Source organism: Eubalaena glacialis, chromosome X, assembly GCF_028564815.1.
Source record: "Eubalaena glacialis isolate mEubGla1 chromosome X, mEubGla1.1.hap2.+ XY, whole genome shotgun sequence".
In the NCBI taxonomy this organism is placed as follows: domain Eukaryota; kingdom Metazoa; phylum Chordata; class Mammalia; order Artiodactyla; family Balaenidae; genus Eubalaena; species Eubalaena glacialis.
This window is the reverse complement of record NC_083736.1, coordinates 42804223-42821735: the sequence shown is the minus strand read 5'-3', so window position 1 is coordinate 42821735 and position 17513 is coordinate 42804223.

Sequence of the window (17513 nt, the reverse complement as noted above, 5' to 3'; positions counted from 1 at the left end):
CCCACCACAGCCTCTCACCAGGACAGTATAGCCATAGGTCTCACAGACACTAAATTAGGACACTGAATTTTGATAAGGACAACCATTTCTCCAATGGAAACATTTAACCTCTGTGACAGAATGGATCTAATGGGTAATTAGGTTTCTGCTGTGATAATGCTGTGTAACAAACAATCCTAAAGTTCAGTGTCTTACACAAGCATTTATTTCTCACTCATGGGCCTCAGGGTTAGTTTGGGCAGTTCTGCCTCAGGCTGCAGGTCAAGTTCAGATCTGATTACAGCAGCAACATGGGTCATGTTCTTTTCATGATGATGGTAGAGGCACAAGATGCCAGGCTAAGCCAAGTAAACACATTTAGAGCCTCTGCTCATGCTGTGTTTGCTATTGTCTCATTGGCCAAAGCAAGTCACATGACCAAGGATGAAGCCCATAGGGCAAGGAAATCTACTCTACCTACTTTACTGGGAGTCCCTGCAAAGTCACATAGCAAAGGGTGTGGTGATATAATGTTAATAAGGGGACAGAGTAAAGAGTGGGTACAATAATCCAATCTGCTACTGTGGGGCATAGTTTTTTTCTCCCCAATATTTTATTATGAAAAATTTCAAGCACAGAAAATTTGAAAGAATTTTACAGTGAACACCCACATACTCTCCATCTAGATTCTATAATTAATATTTCATTATATTTGATTTATCACATTATCTATCTCTTCATCATCCATCAATCTTATTTTTGATGCATTGCATATATCAGTACATCTCCTCTTAAGTACTTAAGTATGCATAAAGTTAACTGGAGTTTAATATTGTTTATGGTTAATTTTTTCCTTTGAGATAACAATTACATACATTAAAATGCATGCATCTTAAGTGGACCATTTCATGAGTTTTGAAAAAAGCATACACCTGTGTAACCCAAACTACATTCAAGATATAGAATATCATTATCACCCCAGAAAGTTCCCTTGGGACATAGCTTTTCAGTAGTTTTCTTTTTCATCTCACAAATTTATCAATGGTAGATCCACATAATGCAGTCTAAAAATTGTTCCACCGCTAAGTGAAACACATAGGAATGAGCAGAAACACATCAGTGGGAAGCCCCATGCTGCCCTTCCTGGGGCCAGAATTACAAAGTGCTCATAGAAGGAGGGCATTTATTTATTTAAAAGTTATTTGTATTTTATTTTATTTTTTTTTAAATTTAAAAGTTTTTAATACAATTTTAAAGGTTACGTTCCAGTTACAGTTATTACAAAATACTGGCTATATTCCCCGTGTTATACAATACATCCTTGAGCCTATCTTACACCCAATAGTTTGTACCTCCCACTCCCCCACCCTTATATTGCCCCCCCCCCCCCACTGGTAACCACTAGTTTGTTCTCTGTGTCTGTGAGTCTGCTTCTTTTCTGTTATATTCACTAGTTTGCTTTATTTTTTAGATTTCACACATAAATGATATCATACAGTACTTGTCTTTCTCTGACTTATTTCCCTTAGCATATCAAAATTATTTTTGAGAGCCTCCAGAGCTGCTGCCACTCCACAAGAAACCTCTGTGTGAATTACAAAAATGCTCACTTTCTGGGCAGGTGTAGCTCTTCTCACTTAGCTTGGGGAGCCCAGAGGACCTTTGTGCAAGTTAGGAAAACCCTCATTTTCCCAGTTGGAAGCAGCCCCCACCAGGGTGCAGGTTTGGTGAGCAGGGAGGGCTGGATTTTAGTCCTGGCTAATGTGCTATCCTCTTGGCACAACCTGCAAAACCATACACGAAGCCCTAGGTGACTGCTATGCCCTGTGTGCTAGGTGCTGGGGAGACTGCAGTGAGGAAAGCAGACATGATTTCTGGCCTCAAAGAACTTACATTCAAGTAGGACCAACTTACATTCCAGAGTTGAGCGATCTATTCAGCAGCAACTATTCAGCAGTAGTTAGCAGTCTGGACACGTAGTTGATATGTGAACTGCCTGCAGTTGATAAAGACAGACTGAAAATCTTTGAAGTCCAGATACAAGAAAACAATCTCTGACACTGGTGGGATTGAAGTTCAACAGGACTAAGACAGAAATGCTCCCCTAATCACATCCTAAGGCTTTCTCTTCATGGAGAGAAATTTGAAATTAACATTGGAGCCATGGGGTATATTTTATATTGTCTGCTATCAATACATTCAGACTTCAGTTCATTGTTAGTGAATCATTTCAAGCTGAGACATTCTTGACTAATTCTCACCACTTCCTTTATTTCTTAAGCACCAAGTTGAATGAATCATTTCCAGGGATAGTTCTCATTAATGCCTTCAGGAGCCCAGTAGGTTCTGTACAGATGTGAAGCACTCAGCTTGAGAAAATACAGTGAGGGGATTATGGGAAACTGGAGAGCACATGCCCCCTTACCATATTCAAGTATAATTCAAAAATAATAAAAAATAATAACAGTATTAATAATAAAATAAACAAATGTGATGGCCAAACAAAATGTACTTATGGAATGGGTTTGGCCAACCTGTGACCTCTGAAGTATATTGATAGAAATGTACACTTAGTGTTCTTATCAGACAGACCAGGTAAGTGGCAGCAGCTCCTGTTACGGAACAGGGTATAGCCCTGTAGGCAGGTCCATTCTTACCTTGGAGTGGAGTATGTTACTCATGCTCTGGGTTGTATGATCTTATTTTTTCTTTAATGAATTTATTTACTTATTTATTTAATTTTTGGCTGCATTGGGTCTTCATTGCTGCGCATGGGCTTTCTCTAGTTGGGTTACTCTTCTTTGCGGTGCGTGGGCTTCTCATGGCAGTGGCTTCTCTTGTTGCGGAGCACGGGCTCTATGCGCCCAGGTTTCAGTAGTTGTGGCGCGTGGGCTCAGTAGTTGTGGCTCGTGGGCTCTAGAGCGCAGGCTCAGTAGTTGTGGTGCACGGGCTTAGTTGCTCCACGGCATGTGGGATCTTCCTGGACCAGGGCTCGAACCCATGTCCCCTGCATTGGCAGGCGGATTCTTAACCACTGAGCCACCAGGGAAGCCCTGGGCTGTATGATCTTAAATGAATTAGAGAATGAAGGATTGTCTGAAGGAGGTTATGCTGCTGTATCATTTACAATTAAGTTTGCTTGTAAACAACAACCCCCTCCCCTTAACAAATAATAGGATAGAACTTTCTCTCCCATTTCTCTCAGGTAAAGGAAATCTGGAAGTAGGCTGTCCACGAATGGTATAGTATCTTCAGTCTCTTCTCTTTTTCCCCTACCATACTCAGAGCACAGCTTCCATCTTCAAGGTCACTTCATGGTCCAAGTTGGCAGGTGATGCTTCAGCCATCAAGTCTGTTTTGCAGGCTGGAAGACAGAAGAAAAAAAAAGGTAGGACAAATGGTCATACACTGTTAAGGATCCTACCTGGGAGACCCACCCAATGCTTCCATTCACATTTCACTGAACAGAACTTAGTCCCATAGCCATACCTTGCTGCAAGGGAAGCTGGGAAATTATAACTTTCTGTTTTTGCTTTTTTGCTGGGCACATTGACTAGGTTTCCATTACTAAGGAGCAAAGGATAGAAGAAGGGGATATTGGAGGCTGACTAGTTATCTCTGCCTCGGTTGCAAATCAGTGGCTCTTATTGAAACTACTACTGCTAAAATGAGTTTGTAGGAGCTGAAGAATAAATGTTATACAAAGATTATTTGCATAAAGCTGGTCTTCATTTTTTCAGTAGAAGGCAACAGAATCCCCTTTTTCATTGAGTGAGATTCACAAAACATAAAATTAACCATTTAAAGTGAACAATTCAGTGGCATTTAGCTCATTCACAGTGTTGTGCAAACATCATCTCTCTAGTTCCAAAACATTTTCATCACCTCAGTGGAACCTGAACCCATTAAGCAGTTGCTGTCATTCCCCCTTCTCCCCCACCCCTGGTAACCACCAACCTGCATTCAGTCTCTATGGATTTACCTATTCTGGATATTTCATATGAATGGAATCATACAGTATGTGACTTTTTGTGTCTGGCTTCCTTTACTTAGCATGTTTTCAAAGTTCATGCATCTTGTAGCATGTGTCAGTACTTTGTTTCTTTCTCATAGCTGAACACAAAAGGAGCATCCTTTTAGCAGGTACGGTACCTGCCGCACTCCATGCCACATTCTAAACAAAGGCCTTTTAATTGGGTATAATATTCCTGAACAGTCTTGCTGAGGCAGACATTGGTACAAGTCCGGAGACCTTGGTGTAAGTATCCTCTTTGTAGCTAATGAATGGATCCTTGATTTTCTATGAAGCAGCAGCCTCACAACTGCACTAAGCCAATTGTGACAATCCCGCTCCTTGTTTTGTCAGCCTCTCTTGCAGCCAGAGGTGGTAACTTAAGCTCCGGGTGATGAGACCCAAGCTGAAGTATGCTGGGACTCAGAGAGATAGGTCTAGAAAATCTTTTGCCTTCTTGATAAAAGGAGAGAGGCTGCAGGGGCCCTTCCCACATCTTCCTGCTCTGAACCTAGACCCTATGGTTGGAGCTGTTTTACCAAACTGAACTTGGGTCCACTTGCCTGCTGTACAAGCACAGCCAATTTACTGACACCAGGTTGAGGTGAAGGAAAGTACAAGCATTTATTGCAGGGCACCAAGCAAGGAGAACAGGCAGCTCATGCTCAAAAGGCCTGAACTCCCTGATGGCTTTCAGGGAAGGGGTTTTAAAGGCAACATTTGGGGTGAGGGTTGCAGCTTGTGGACTTTCTTCTGATTGGTTGGTGGTGAGGTAACAGGGTGATGTTTCAGGAATGTCAATTATCGACCTTCTGGTTCCAATCAGTCTGGGGTCTACGTGCTTGTGCTCAGCACGTAGTCATAATCCTCCACCTGGGTAGGAGGTCTTAGTTCCTGCAGAGCAACTCAAAGATGTGTGTCAGATTGTTATGTATATTCCTTGAGGAGGAACTAGGACTTTGTTTTATTGCTGACTATTGTTTAAATTATTATTATTTTTCTTTTTTAACTGCTTTTTCTTTGTTTCTGCATTCCCTCATTTCCTTAATTAGTAACTGCTTAAGTCTGCTCTTTGGAACTTGGGGAAGACCTAGGAGACTATAGCCTTTTTCCTACAAACAAGAAATAGGGGATACAGAGGGGCTTTTGTTCCCGGAAAGGCCCTGAAGGGTCCTGCTCAGTTTCAATCCCCCTTTTTCTTTGATACTCCTCAATCCTAAGGGGAACAGGGACGGGACAAGAAAGGGAATAAAGTTTTGGATAGAGAAGTTAATCATAAAATTGGCAGGGGAACTCAGTTTTAGGGGGGACTCGGTTTTAGCTGCAGTATTTGTCTTTCAATCATAAAGGCTGGGCTGTGTGAAGATGCGGTCCTTATATCCTTGAGGCACTGAACCTGTACTAGCAGCTTCCTACAGAGAGAATTCCTGTTATATGAGTAAGATAAACTCCTATTTGCTTTAGCCATTGGGAGACAGGTTTTCTGCTACTTATAGCAAAAGTATTTCTAATAAACCTGATGAGTTCCTTTTAACTGATGAGTTTTCCTGTACATGTCAGAGGCAAAAGTTTACAGCCACCATGGGAAGAAGGATGACGTCTGTGGAGGGGACTCCTAAGGTATACTGTGGCTAACCTCTGACTAGAGTCTGAGGCAGCACTTTTCTAATATGGCTACCGAATCATAAACATGTAGTCTGTGTGGTTTCATGCAGGCATGCAGGTAATGGTACCTGGGTCTTCCCTGTGTCTTTTTGCCCATCTTGCATTACGAAAAGGATAATCTGTTTATACTTGTGGTAGTCAACACATCCACAGGATCATCTGTTTATACTTGTGGTAGTCAACACATCCACAGAAGTTCCCCAGGGGCTATTCGACCTTAGCTGTCATCAACTCACAGAGTGGTGCACTGCAGCCATCCCTGGGTGGAAGCCCAAATTTGGAGGATGCTAAAAGGAGCTTAAAAAATGCAATACCAACATTTTGCTTAATGTAGTGAGACAGGAGCAGGCAGATAGAAGGGACAAACTTGAACTGTTAATAAAAGCTTTGAGGAGTATCTTTAGCTCATAATAGGCTCTTTTTAAAAATTTTAAAACATCTCGATAATAAGGGCATTCTCTCCAGCATTTGCTTAACTATCTTCAGATTACTTTAAGATAATTAAAAGGAATCTGGAGGTTTCCCAAGGCTTTGCTTAAATGATTCACATTTAGAGGAATTTCAGTGTGTTTAATAAGAAACATAAAACTATGAGTGTCTAGAAATGACTTTGCCTTTTTTCAAGAGAATCTGAACTGAGACTGAATTTGAATTGAGAGGGGTTTTTGGCCTTTGGAAATAGAAGAAAAAATGGAGCACTGTGATTTGGGGATGATAAAATAGCTGAAAAAAAACCCCCAAACCTTTTCTTTTATATTTAAAAGTAACTTTAATTTGGAATATGTTACAAGGGTATTATAGCATTAAATACATAAAATATATTTAAATCCTTTCAGTTTTCCAAGACTGCCCTGAATTTTAACTATACATATTTACTGACACAGATCAAGTAAGTGGATTCCATAGAAATAGATCAATGAAAGTAAGAAGGGGGCAGAAAATATATTAGACAAAAGCAAGTGATAACTAAAAAGATATGAATTCTAAATAAAGTAGATGATCAAAAAGCCACATGAGGTACCTTGGAAAAATATAGAACTCACAAAATGACTTGCAGTTTAATTGTATTATATGTATATAGCTAAACATTTTTTAAAAATATCCTCTGCTCTATTTATATATGTTTAATCATTTATTCAGCAAATGTTTTTGAACATCTACTATGTACCAGGCATTGTGCTCAATGCATTATTTAGCTAGAGATAAATATAAAAAGCAACAATAAAAAATACAACAACAACAACAAAAAAGACTCAATTTCTGCCTCTAAAGAGCTTAATGTAAAGTGGGATATCAACAGATAATTAGATAATGTGATACAACATGGGAAGGGTCATATTACAATTAACCACAAGGTATTAGGGGAAAATATAGGAAACAGACCTAACCCAGATTAAGGAGGCTTCCTGGAATAGGTAGCATCTGAACTGGGCTTTCAACTACTGGCAGCAGGTGTCAGGTCAAAATGATTATAAGGCAGACAGAGGAGCATATGCAGCAGCCCAGAGGCATTAAGCTTTCTTGATGCTCTTAGGGAAGAGTGAGAGAGTAGGGGCCACAGCTAGAGATGAATCTAGAGAGGTGGGCAGGGGACAAATCACAAATGTATTAGTCAGTATAGGCTAGATTTTACTGTGGTAATTTATTTTATTTTATTCTGTTTTATTTTTAAAATTTATTATTTATTTTTTAATTTATTTTTGGCTGCGTTGGACTTAGTTGTGGCATGCAGGATCTTCCTTGAGGCACGCGGGATCTTTCATTGCGGCACGCGGGCTCTTCACTGTGGCACGTGGGCTTCTCTCTAGTTGTGGAGTGCGGGCTTTCTCTGTCTAGTTGTGGTGCGGAGGCTGCAGGGTGCATGGGCTCTGTAGTTGTGGCATGCGGGTTCCAGAGTGTGTGGGCTCTGTAGTTTGCAGCATGTAGGCTCTCTAGTTGAGATGTGCGAGCTCAATAGTTGTGTCTCAGGCTTAGCTGTCCCATGGCATGTGGGATCTTAGTTCCCTGATCAGGGATCAAACCCACATCCCCTGCATTGTAAGGCAGATTCTTTACCACCAGACCACCAGGGAAGTCCCCTGTGGTAATGTTATTGAGTGCAAGTTTGTGTGTCTGATGCACAGCGAGGCCAAACAAACCAAAAGGTTGGAGTTTGGAGCAGTGAAAGATTTATTGCAGGGCCAAGCAAGGAGAATGGGTGACTCATGCTCAAAAACCCCCAAACTCCCTGATGGTTTTCAGGGAGAAGCTTTTATAGGCAAAATTTGGGGTGACGGCTGCAGGGTGTGTGACTTTCTCCTGATTGGTTGGTGGTGAGGAAACAGGGTGGTGCTCCAGGAATCTCGTGCTCAGCCTGAAGTTACCATCCTCTACCAGATTGGGGTCCTTAGTTGAAAATATTCAAAGTGGTTTTTTCTTTTTAATTAAAGCCTCAGTAAATTAGTAACTCTCCAGCTTATCTGTGAAAACCTATCAGAGAGTTAATTTTGGACACTTGATTTCCAGTTCTAGAAAACAGGTCCCTCACCATGATGCTAAGATTTATACCCTTAGACTTCATAGTACCCTATGGATGTGCCTGGACTTAAGGGTTCAGCTTTCCTTTCCTGCCACATCCTGCCACATCCTGCCACATTTCAGGGTAACTGAACTTAGGACATATCTCTAGGGGACTTTTTTTTTTCCAAATCATGGTTTTTATTTTACTTTTTATTTGTTTCCAGTTTCATTGAGATCTAATTGACATACATCACTGAGTTTCAAGTGTACAGCATAAAGGTTTGACTTATATTATGAAATGTTTAGGGGACTTCTTGAAGCCTTAACGACCTCCTTAAAGCAATATAAAATTGGAGGATGTCCAAGGGTAACAAAAGGGTTTGTTAACACATGATGTGGAGGAATTATTTAGATCAACACACAGTAAAATGTATTTTTAAATATACACTTGTATGAATTTAACATGTGTACAGATTCATATAACCACTACAACAATCAGGATACAGAGCAATTCTGTCACCCCAAAAACCTCCCTTGTGCTATCTGTTTATAATTACACTCTTCCTCTCCTACTAACTCCTGGCAACTACTGATCTGTTCTCCGTAACTATAGTTTTGTCTTTTCAAGAATGTCCTAAAAACTATGTGAAGGGTTGGAGGTGGTAGCTAACAAACACTATGGTGATAATCATTTTGTAATTTATAAATGTATCAAATCAACACATTGTACACTTCAACTTACAATGTTATGTGTTGATTATATCTCAATAAAGCTGGGAAAAAAAGAGAATGTCATAAAAATAGATTCATATAGTATGCAACCTTTGAGACTGCCACTCATAATAATGCCTCTGAGATTCATTCAAGTTATTAGGTATATCAATTGTTCAGTCCTTTTTATTGTTGAATAGTATTCCATTGTGTGATGTACTAGAGTTTATTCACGCATTGAAGGACATATGGGTTGTTTCCAGTTTGGGGGGTATTACAAATAAAGTGGTGATTAACTATATATATATATAGGTTTTTTTATGAACATAAGTTTCATTCCTCTTGGATATATACCTAGGAGTGGGATTGCTTGCTTTTATGGGTAAATATATATTAATTTTATAAGGAACTGCCAAACTATTTTCCAGAGTGGTTATACCAGTTTGCATTTCCACCTGCAGTGTACAAGAGTTCTAGGTACTTTGCTTTCTCACCTTTATTTGGTATTGTCAGCATTTTTTACTTAAGCCATTCTAATAGGTAGTAATCATGGCATTAATTTTCATTTCTCTAATGGCTACAGATGTTAAACATCTTTTCATGTCATTATTTGTCCTCCACATATTCTCTTTTGTTAAGTGTCAAAGTCTTTTGCCCATTTTTAAATTGAGTTCATTTTTTTGGGCATATGAATATCCAATTATTTCAAACCATTTGTTGAAAAGAATGTACTTTCTCCATTGAATTGCTTATGTACTTTTGTCAAAAATCAATTCACCATATTTGTGTGTAGACCTACGTCTGGACTCTATTCTATTCCATTGATCTATATATCTATTCTTTCGCCAATAATACCTTGCCTTGATTGCTTTATGCCTTATTACTTAATATAGTAGCTTTATAATAAGTCTTAAATTGGATAGTATGGGGTCTCCAGTTTTATTCTTCTTTTAAAAATTTGTTTTGGCTATTCTAGGTACTTTGATGTTCCTATTAATTTTAGATTTTCCTTGTCTATATTTACAAAAATTTCTTCAGAGACGTTGGCTGGAATTGCATTAAATCTGTACATCAGTTTGGAGGGAATTAACATCTTTGCTAGGTTTCTGATAAATAAACATGGTATGTCTCTCCATTTATTGAGGCCTTCTTTCATTTCTTTCATCAGCGTTTTGTAGTTTTCAGCATATAGATCCTGAACATGTTTTGTTAAATTTATATCTAAGTATTTTCTTTTATTTTCTACTATTGTGAATGATATATTTTAAAAATTGTTACCTCAAATTGCACATGGCTAGTACATAGCAATAGTTCTAGGATTTTATGGATTCCTTGGGATCTTCTAAGTAGACGATGATGTCCATCTGTGAATAGGAGAAATTTTCTAATATCCTTTGAGAACTCCTTTTATCCCCCTTCCTTTTCATTTTGTTTCTTCTGGGTTTTTTGTTCCTCTGTTTCCTCAGTATTCGATTTAAATTTATATATTGTGATTTTTGCAATATCTGTATGCCTTTTGTTACTTTTTTCTGCCTTATTGCACTGACTAAGAGTTTCACTCCACTGTTGAATGGGAGTGGTGATAGTGGACCTTCCTGCCTCTTTCCTCATCTTAGGGGGAAATAATTCAGTCTTTAACCTTAAGAATGATGTTAGCTGTAGTGGTTTTTTGTTTGTTTTTTGTTTTTGTTTTTATACATGGTCTTTATCAAGTTGAGGAAGTTCCCTTTTATTCCTGTTTTGCTGAAAGTTGTTATCATGAATGGACAAGTCAACAATTTTGTCAAATACTTTCTCTGCACCAATATGATCATGTGGTTTTTCTTTAGATAGTTAATATGGTAGATTTCATTGATTAATTGTCTCATGTTAAACCAGCCTTGCAATCCCAGGAAAAGCACCATTTGGTTATGATGTATACTTCTTTTTTTTGTTAGATTCAATTTGCTAATACTTTGTTGGGGAGTTTTATGTCTAAGTTCATGAGAGATAGTGCTCTGCAGCTTTCTTTTCTTGAACTGTCTGTCGGTTTTGGTATCAGGGTAATGTTGGCCTCATAAAATGAGAAGTGTTCATTCCTCTCATATTTTCTCTGAGGGATTGTGTAGTATTGGTGTTATTTCTTCTTAAAAATTTTCAGTGGAATTTACCAGTGAAACCACCTGGGCCTGTAGAATTCTTCTTTGGAATGTTTTTTACTACGAGTTCAATTTATTCAACAAGTGTATGTGGTATGCTGAATTATGGCCTCCTATATCTATGTCCTAATTTCCAGAACCTGTGGATATATTACCCTACTGGCAAAAGGGACCCTGTAAACGTGATCAAGTTAAAGATCTAGAGATGGGGAGATTACCTGGATTGTCTGAATGGGCCCCAAATGTACTCACAAGAGTCCTTTAAAAAGGGAGGCAAGAAAGTCAAAGGAGGAAGTAGGAGATGTGGCAATGGAAGTAAGACGCTACACTGCTGATTTTGAAGATGGAGGAAAGGACCATGAGGCAGGTAATGCAGCTCCATTAGCTGGAAGAGGCAAGGAAATGGATTTTCCCCTTGAGCCTAAAGGAACCAGCCTTGCTGAATTTAGCCCAGTGAAACTGACTGCAGACTTTTGTTCCATGTACACTTAAAGACAATGTGTATTCTGCTGTTGTTGGGTGGAGTGTTCCATAAATGTCAATTACATCCTGTTGGTTGATTGTGTTGTTCAGATCTTCTAGATCCTTGCAGATTTTCTGTCTATTAGTTCTATCTATTACAGAGAGAGGAGTATTGAAATCTCCAACTCTAATTGTGGACATGTTTATTTCTCCTTTCAGTTCTGTCGTCTTTTGCCTCATGTATTTTAAAGCTCTGGTATTTGATGCACACACATAGCTAGAACTGTGTGGTAGGCAGTCCCTAAGAAGGTGTGTCCAAATGAACTAACCTCTTGATGTTCATGCCTTTGTAATACCCTCCCATTGAGCAGGGGCAGGACCAGGGACTTGCTTCTAATGGGTAGAATATGGCAAAGGTTATGGGATGTCACCCTCTTGATTGTCATGTTATATGGCAAAGATGATGAAATGTCGCTCCCATAATTATTTCACATTATGTAAGACTCCATCTTAGCAAACTGGAGTGAGAGATTATCTTTGTTGGATTGATGAAGTAAGCAGCCATGTTGAGGAAACCCACATGGCAAGGAGCTTCAGCCAGCCTCTAGGAACCGCAGGTGGCCTCTCATATCTGAGGGTGGCTTCCAAAGGAAAGCCAAGAAAAATCTAGGGCCCTTAGTTACTTATACTGCTGCAAGGAAATGAATTCTGCCCCAAACCTGGATGAGTTTGGAAGGGGATTTTTCCCTAGTCAAGCTTATGATGAGACTGCATCCTTAGCTGATACCTAGATTGCAGGCACCTGAAGCAGAGAACCTAGTTAAGCTGTGCCCTGATTTCTGACCTACAAAAACTGTCAGATAACAGATGTGCATTGTTTTAAGTCACTCAGTTTGTGGGTAATTTGTTACACAGCAATAGAAAACTAGTGCAGATTGTAATGTCTTCTTGGTGGATAGATCAGTTATTGTTATGTAATGTCCCTCTTTGTTCCTAGTAATTTTCTTTGCTGGGAAGTCTAAGTCTGATATTAATAAAGTCACTCCAGCTTTCTGTTATTCATGTTTACATGGTATATATGTTTCCATCCTTTTACTTGAAACCTACCTATGTCAGGATATTTGAAGTGAACTTCTTCCTTTCTTTTTTCAATGACAAAGTCAGGTTTATTGCCCTGGGTTAAACCAGTGGAGAAAGGATGTGGGGAGGGGGAGGGTGGACACAGAAAGTGGCTGAAGGCATCCTCCTGGCCTTGGCCTGTGTGGCGTCCTCAGCACTCTGGGAAGCCAACCAGTGTACTTCGGACCTGCTGATCACTTGCTCACGGGCCAGGCCCCCACTAAAGTTCAAGGCGCAACCCAAGGCTCTGCAGAGCAAGCCCCCTTCTCCGTATGGAGTTACCTGCATAGGTCTGAGCACAGAGGAGGGGGCTGCGGTGATGGCCTCTACTGGGGCAGCATCCTTAGGAAGGTGTCTTGGTGTAGGAGAAGGCTGCCGCCTTCTTGGTGAGGGTCTTCAACAGTGCCAGGTTCTCGGGCAGCCTGGTGCTGGCTTTCATCACATCATGTTTGATGTTCTTCCGGATCCTGACCGCTAGGTTTTTCTCAAGCTTTTGCTGCTGCACCATGCTTGCCTTCTTGGGTGTGAGAAACCAATGGCCCTTCCTCGGGCCCGATTCCACTCCAAGGCCGCCGCTGTCTTGCTCTTCGCTGGCTTCTGCACTTGAAGTGAATTTCTAGGCACTTATTTTGGGGTCTTGTTTTTATCCATTATGACATTGTCTCTTAATTGATTTGTATAGACCATTTACCTTTAATGTAGTTATTGATATGTTTGGATTTACGTCTACCATTTTATTATTTGTTTTCTTTTGTTCTCTCTGGTTTTTGTTCCTCCATTTCCCCTTTCCTGCCTATTTTTGGGTTCCTTTGAACACGTTTTAGTATTCCATTTAATTCATCTATTGTGTTATTAAAATTTTTATCTCTTTGTATATTCTAGGGAATACAACATACATACTTAAGTTTTTACAATCTACCTAGAATCAATATTTTACCAATTCAAGTGGAATATAGAAACCATACTAACATATAGGTCCCTTTATCCCCCTACCCCTTTATGTTATGGTTGTTTGTGTATTACATCTACATATATTGAAAATCCCATTAGATCATGTTATAATTTTTGTTTTCAAAAAGCCTATTTTAAAGAGAAGAACTTCTCTTAGCCATCCTTTTATAGCAGGTCTGCTGTCAATGGATTCTCTCAGTTTTCCTTCTTTGGAGAATGTTTTTATTTCACTGTTATTCCTGAAAGCTATTTTTGCTGGATATATTATTTGGGGTTGACAGTTCTTTCAGCACTTTAAAAATGTTGTGCACTTCCTTATGACCACCTTGGTTTCTGATGAGAAATCCATAGTCATTTGAATTGTCATTATTCTAAATGTAATTTGTTATTTTTCTGCTTTCAATGTATTTTCTTTGCCTTTCTTTTCAACAGTTTGAATATAATATGTGTGGACATCGATTCTTTTGAGTTTGCCCTGTTTGGACTTTGCTGGGGTTCTTGAATCTGCAGGTTTATTTCTTTTGCTAACTTTGGAATGTTTTTAGTTATTATATGCTCACATATTTTTTTTTTCTGTATCACACTCTTTCTCCTGTCCTGGGACTCCAAACACGTGAATGTTAGACTTTTTGTTATTATCCTACAGGTCTTTGTGGCTATATTAATTTATTTCTCAATTTTTCCTCTCTGTTGTTCAAGTTGGATAATTTCTATTGATTTGTCTTCAAATTTACTGACTCATCTTCATTCTGCTACTGAGCCCATTTAGTCACCTTTAAAATTTCAATTATTATATTTTTCAGTTATAACATTTCAGTTTGGTTCTTCCTTTATTGTTTACTCCTTTGCTGAGACTTTCTGTCTTTATATTCATTTCAAGACTGTTTGCTTTAAATTGTTGGAGCATTTTTACACTTGATCTTAGCCAAAAAGTGGAGAGGCGATTGTTGGAGCATTTTTATAATAGCTGCTTTAAAGTCTTTTTTAGATAATTCCAACAGCTATGTCATGTGTCATCTCAGCACTGGTGTCTATTGATTGCCTTTTCAATAGGCAATCAATAGTTGAGATTCTTACGGTTCTTCATGTGCTAAATAATTTTGGGCTGTAGTCTGGACGTTTTAAATATTATGTTATGGGGCTTTACATCTTGTTTTAATCCCATGGAGGAATATTCATATTTTCGTTTTAGCTTGTAGTCAACTTGGTTGGGTCCAGGTCATAAGTTCTGACCTGCCTTTTGTGGATCATGGCTCCAAAGTCAATTCAGTTTTCAAAAGTTTTACAGTGCTATTTAGATCTGTCCCACATGTGTTTTAACCAGTGGCTAGTCTAGGATCTGGGTGGTGATCTGCTTCTTAGTTCAGTTACCACAGTCTTTGGTATGCTATGTAAGATCAGATCCACATGCAGGTTGGGGTGAATCTAGGAGCTCATAAAACCATGTGATAGGGTTGTTTTCCCAAGCATCTCCCTCTGCATAATCTCCCTGTTACTTTGCTACTCCTTGGAGTTCCCCTTTTCAATTCTTTGGCAAGAAATCTGAGTCTTTATTTACTCCTCTCTGCCGTGCACTTCCTGCAACTTCAGCCATGTCTGGGGCCAAGTAGTAGGAGGGCAGAGAGAGAAAAATATATATAAATAGGGGGTTGCCCCACTGGCTTGGGACCATAGCTACTCCAATCAGAGGAAAGATCTCCCCTCCCTTGTCATTTTAGGCACTTGAGAGCACTGCTCCCTCCATTGTCATGGTTGACTCAGCGGTCATAGGGGGGTTGCCTATTGGCTAGGGTGTGAGAGATTGGAGAAAAGAAAAACTGGTACTTCCCTATTTTCTCTGAACGTTAGGAGATCTATTTCTTGCTCGTCCTGTTATGCTTTCTGTCCATGTCAATGCCCCCTACTGGGTTTTGGGCTGCCTTGAGTCCAGTCCAGTGGCTACCGGAGGGAAAAAAATTGTAAACTCGCTGCCATTTGTTTTACTTCAAATTCGGGTGTTTTTCTTCAAATCGCCTGGTACAATGTATTTTTTAGAGTCCTCAAATAGCTGCTCTATGCATTCTGTTCAGGTTTTATAGCTGCATTCAGTGGGAGAGAATGGGTTGAGTGTGATTATTCTGTGTTAACTGGAATCAGAACCTTTGTATCGTATACATTAGTTTTCATATATAAATATATATAGATCATGGAGTGTTTTCTTTGGTGTATATTTGTGAATAGCTGGGACTAATCTTTTCATACTCTACCTGAGGCAACCACTTTATACTATAAATACTCTTCTGGTTATCTATTGCTATGGGAGAAATCACCCTCAAACTTAGTAGCTTAAAATAACATAAATTATGTTATTATTATCTCATAGATTCAGGTATTGATTAGGCTCAGCTAGGTGGTTCTTCCTTGGGGGGGGGCGGTCTCTCATATGTTTACAGTAAAATGGTATCTGGGAATGAAATATCTGAAGGCTCACTCATTCATGTGTGTGGCATTTGGTCTGGGAACATTCAAAAAGTTTGGCTTCTGTGGTGTCTGTCTCTACTGCTATGTGGTCTCTCCATGGTTTCTCCAGCATGGAACCTTCAAGATAGATAGATTTCTTTTTTTTTCCAGCTTTATTGAGGTAGATTGACATATAACATTGTGTAAGTTTAAGGAATACAACATGTTGATTTGATACACATATATATTGCAATGTGATTACCACCATAGCATTAGCTAATGCCTCCATCCTGTCACATAATTACCATTTCTTTTTTTGTGGTGAGAACATTTAAGCTCTACTCTTTTAGCAACTTTCAAGTATATAGTACAGTATTATTATCTATAATCACCATGCTGTACATTAGATTCCCAGAACTTGTTCATCTTATAGCTGGAAGTATGTACTCTTTGACCAACATCTCTCCATCTCTTCCACCCCCCAGCCCCTGGTAACCACTACTCTACTCTCTGTTTCTATCAATTTGGTTTTTTTAGATTCTACATATAAGTAAGATCATACAGTATTTGTTTTTCTCTGACTTATTTCAGTTAGCATAACACCCTCAAGGTCCATCCATGTTGTTGCAAATGGCAGGATTTCCTTCTTTCTCATGGCTGAGTAATATTCCATGGTGTATGCATATATCACACCTTCTGTATCCATTCATCTGTTGACAGACACCTAAGTTGTTTCCATATCTTGGCTATTGCGAGTAATGCTGCAATGAACATGGGAGCACAGATATCTCGATGAGATCCTGATTTCAATTTCTTTGGATATATACCCAGGAGTGGGACTGCTGGATCATATGATAGTCCTATTTTTAGTTTTTTGAGGACCCTCAGTACTGTTTTTCATAGTAGCAGCACCAATTTACATTCCCACCAACAGTGCACAAGGGTTCCCTTTTCTCCACATCCTCACCAGCATTTATTATCTCTTGTCTTTTTGATAATAGCCATTCTGACAGGTGTGAGGTGATATCTCATTATGGTCTAGATTTCTTACATGGAAGCTCAGGGCTCCAAAGTGAGTGGAGAGCAAGAGCATTAAGAGTGAGCCAGGCAGGAACCCGATTGCCTTTTCTGACGTAGCTTTACAAGTTACCACATTCTATTTTTGAGGCAGTCGTAAGGGTCTACCGAGGTTCAAGGGGGGGTGAACATAGATGCCACCTCTTAATGCGGGAGTGGCAAAGTTCTGGAAGAACATGTGGGATTGGAAACACGGTTTCTGGCGCTTTTGGAAAACACGATCTGCCATAAGTACTACGAAATCTGTACTTTTAAGGTAGCTCCTGAGTTGTCCTCAGTGTTACCTATAGAGAGAAGCTTTTCCCTTGACTTTTGGGAATCCAAGAGGCTGTGATATTAAATATTATGCTCAGTGAACATGGCTTTTAGTGACTCTCCAGAAATTAGATTTTCAGCAAACATGGCTTTTAGTCAGTCTCCAGAACTTACATCAAGTTTTCCCGTTGGTTAACTTTCTCTGT